Source organism: Sesamum indicum, linkage group LG12, assembly GCF_026168435.1.
Source record: "Sesamum indicum cultivar Baizhima isolate 11 linkage group LG12, ASM2616843v1, whole genome shotgun sequence".
Taxonomy (NCBI): Eukaryota; Viridiplantae; Streptophyta; class Magnoliopsida; order Lamiales; family Pedaliaceae; genus Sesamum; species Sesamum indicum.
The window spans coordinates 12,647,439-12,651,859 of NC_142668.1; the positions used below are offsets into that span (position 1 = coordinate 12,647,439).

At 30.3% G+C, this 4,421-nt stretch overlaps 1 pseudogene; it reads right to left on the reverse strand.

Moving 5' to 3' along the window:
- Positions 1-2,264: 2,264 nt before the first annotated feature.
- LOC105175134 ((-)-germacrene D synthase-like) lies at positions 2,265-3,505 on the reverse strand (annotated as a pseudogene).
- Positions 3,506-4,421: the final 916 nt, after the last annotated feature.

A 4,421-nucleotide genomic window follows, 5' to 3' on the forward strand; every position in this document is an offset into this window, starting at 1 on the left:
GGAGAAAGACTAACTATAATATGCACTCTTAATATAAGATATGATCTAAGAGTTGCAGTGGTTCGCTTATATTCGGGTTTTCTAGATATTAAAGGTTAATTATCTGGAATGTGACTGTGTGCTAGACCTTTCGGACTTGATCTAGATTTGTATCGAGAAGGTCTGTTTATCAAGCTATTTATTCTATTCTGGACGTTCAAGATTTATTCGATTATGTGATTGCTGGCCGAAAAAGGTCTTAAAAGACCACAATAAAATATTCCCACGCTACTCTTAACATAAATATGAAAGCGACTGAATTATTAATTCAAAATTTTAAAAAATGTGTCGAATATTGTGTCATTACCACATTCCTGAATTGGCATAATTTTGCTACCACAACATGAAATAGCTGTCATGTCATTGGGTTTTATCTAACAAATAAGCTCAAACCATTATATTTACTGCGGGGACCAATAAAATGTGTGGTATATTACATTAGCTTGCTGCCATATCATATCTTATTTCATCAAATATTTTTCTATTTATTTTAAAAAATATTTAAATTCTTGAGAAAATTATTTCATATTAATTTTAATCATAGATCGTGTAATGAATAATTTGATACTTTATAAGATCTAAACAATATATATATTGATACTATATATAAAAATATAATATTAAATTTTAGAGAAATTTGACTACTTGTTGCAATATTTTTTCAATTTTTTAATATTTTTCATGATAAAAAAATTCCAAATGGTTTTTGTCAACCTCATACGACTTACCTTTTGTACTTAAATAATGTCACGTTGTTTTTAACTGACAATGACAACGTTTCCTCACACAAAATTTCTTTTTCCTCACAAATTTATGTTATTTCTCTCTAACATTCTGACACAAATAAATAAATACACAATAATTTCTACAGATATATGTATCTTGTAACTTTAGAAGTAACATATATGTTGTTTTTTAATTTATTTTAAAATTTGTTGAATGATATAGATGTATTGTATACAGTATTTTAAAAAATAGAATGTTGATTAATTTAAAATTGTCGATGTATTTTTTTATAAAAAAAAAGCAAAATAAAAGATTTACGTACATAACTTATGGAAATTATTAGTTGTAATTGATATGCCAATATCTAGAGAAATGTATATACGTAATTGTCCTTTTCTATGAATTTAGTTTGATGTTACTAATATAGATTAAAACCAAAATTCACTTCCTTTTCACTGAGCTTCCTTTAGTTTATTTTCTCTCTAATCTCTCTGATTATGGGTTGTCAGAAGATTTAATGAAATATTGTGTGATTTGTGGACCATGACACACACATATATAATAATAAGTATTTTTTCAGCCCATCACTAAAACTGAAATTACCATTAGTTTCTACATGTTAAAAAGGCCCACATCCTATCAGATACATTAAGACACAAATTACTAAAATCGTATTTGATTACTTTATTGAGCCTGAAACTTTGACAATCCATAATACATAATTATTTTACGTAAAAGCCCAACGTTGGATTAAGGATCCAACATTATTAAATTAATAAACCCAACAATCGAGGCATAAAAGCAGTTGAACAGTAGTAGATTCCATGAATTCTTTGTTTATTAATATGCTGAAATTTTATTACATTGAGATACAAGATTCAGCACTGTCCCGACTTTGATACCTACACACAGTTTATATATAGATAACATAGCGATGCCAAACTCCATCAATCTTTAACTACACTTCCATTTGGTCAGATCTTTATTTATTGAGACGTAGTAACTTTAATATATATGATTGGTGAAGTTGAGGAGCATAAGCGTTCACCAGCCTCCAGCCTCCAGCCTCCCACATCATTCAATTCCGACTTGAATTTTTAAACTGAAATCATCGACTCAACTAGCACGCCGTGTATGATGTCTTTTATATTAGCTTCGGACTTGGTATACTCATCGTCTTTCACATAGAAAAGATGTGCAATGCGAGGAAAATTGAGAGCTCGTGTTAGGACCGGCATAGGGACCGGTACTGTTGGACGAAAACTTTCTTGATTCATGTCCTTCCATGCTTTCGTGACTTGTTCTTGGAGTTCATAACATATTTTCATGTATGATGGCAACTGCTCCAAGACATTAACATCCCATCCACATAGCGGCCGTAAAAAAAGGAAAATATAATTGTCATATCAAAATATTCACAAGTTATATTGTGCCAAGTAAAATAGTATAGTTTTGAAAAAAGACTCAAAATGTGACCTTTGAATGAGGTCAGTAAAAAGCTAAAGATCATCTAATGTTCCATAAACATCGTAAATGTCGTCAAGAATGGAAGTAATGTTGATGATTTTGGTTAGCATTCTTCTTGCAATATGGTAATGGGGCTCAAAGTAGACTCCCTCTATCCAAAAGTAGCATTCCACCACTCTCTCTTGCAAAAGGCAATCTATTTGCAAAGTCTAAATCCTTCCATCACCTACAATGTTTACACATTTCATTGCTGTATAGTATAGTATCTATGAATTTGCTTATGTTAAGACAAATAGAGCAGTACCTTGTAATATGGCTGAGCTCTTTCTGATGCATCTTTTGTATAATGCTAAAGCCAATTTTGCAAAATTCAGTAATATCTCATTATGTGATTCATCTTGTTTGTATATGGAAATGAATTTTTTAGCTCCCGCTCTGTTAGAACTCTTGAGAATTGGGATCTTCAGGGCTTCTTTAACTTGTGTAGAAATAGAACTGTTCATGTTTGGGAGTAAAGATTCAAGATTACAGGAGAAGAACTCCAATGCTTTCTCAAGAATTTCCTCCCCAACTATTCTGAATTGTGCTGCCTCAAATAACTCTAACATCCCTTCGACATTTTTTATCAGTGATACCTTAAAATTCTCTTCACCGTCTATGAATTTGTTGAAAATGTCTGATATGAAAAGGGCGAAACACCAATTCAGAATAGAGAATCCATATTAGAAAAAGTCCAGTTTCAAAAAATTATTATACTCGTTAATACTTACCACAAGAGACAGGATAACCATGTTGTCTGAGTAAACGAAACCGAAGCACAACAGTACGAAGATCATTGTCTTTGCTACTGTAGTCTAAGTAAGTGTCGTCTATGAATTGTAAGAATTTGTCGATTTCTTCTTCAAAATGATAACCAACGGCAAGACATTGAATTGCATCAATGAGTTCTAATTTGTGATAGGAATGATCTGGCATTTGGGCCAACACCTTCCCCACCATTTCCTTTTGTCTTCGAAGCTCTTCCTCTTCGGTATCAGAAATTTTCTATACATAACATAGTTTTGTTTATAACAATCTGTTTAATTCGTGCATCTCAAATTAACGTTTGCATTCAATACTAAAGTTAGAGTAACAAAAGTTAATTTTGTATTGTAGAAACATAAGTTAGGAAATAATCTCCTCAAACACTTGGATGATATTTGACTGATCGACGAACATCATCTTGATCAACTTTCTTAATCAAAATTGAAGAATGTGAGAAATCGAATTTCATTTTGCTTATGTTTTTGTTAATTTTCTTTTGCGTTGTGCTCTTGTGTGAAGTTAAAATAGTGTACATATAGGGAGTTGCGGTGGTCGACTTCGATAAAATTGATAACTAGTGAAAGAGTTTCTCTGCCACATGTTTGAACTAATTTACAGTCCGTAACCACCTCATTTATGATGTGAGTGCATACAAAATGCGAAATGTATAGTAATTATTATTCACAATTCTACATATATAGGGAAAATTGTATTTATAATCTTGTAATTTAGGGTTTGATAATTTTTATATGTACGAATTGATTTTTGCAATTTAATAATATATCTTTAAAATTTGATAATTTTAGTCATCTTTTCGGCAAATTTCGTTAGAAAATTGCATGTGACTTGCTAATGAACAAATTACATTGTAATTTTAATTAGTTCTATAACTTCACAAGGGTTGGTATTTTTGGTCTTATACAAATTAATTTAATTTAAAAATATCAGTTAACAAAGAAACTAAATATATAAAATTTTGCATGAAAAAATCTAATTGATTGGTTTAATTTTATAATAAATTCTGATTTTCTTTTTAAAAGTTCAACTATCAAATTAAATATTAAAGCCCACCTGAGGAATTTCAAAATGTTGCAATAGCCGTCAAAATTCATTATTTTCCTTAGCAACTTTCATTTGGACGGCTGATCACATTGCTAATGTAGCACCCCCTACTTTACTATATTTAATTATCACTATTTCACCATTTTCTTATTTACAACTCATTTTATAAGCAATTCTTTTTCAACTCGTAAAATAAATTTATTTTGTCAATATAATATATGGATATCACAAGAGATAATACATATGGCCAAAAATTTATATTTACTCTATATCCAAATGTCCTCTATACATAACCTCGAAGGAAAATAGTGCAACAGCCAATA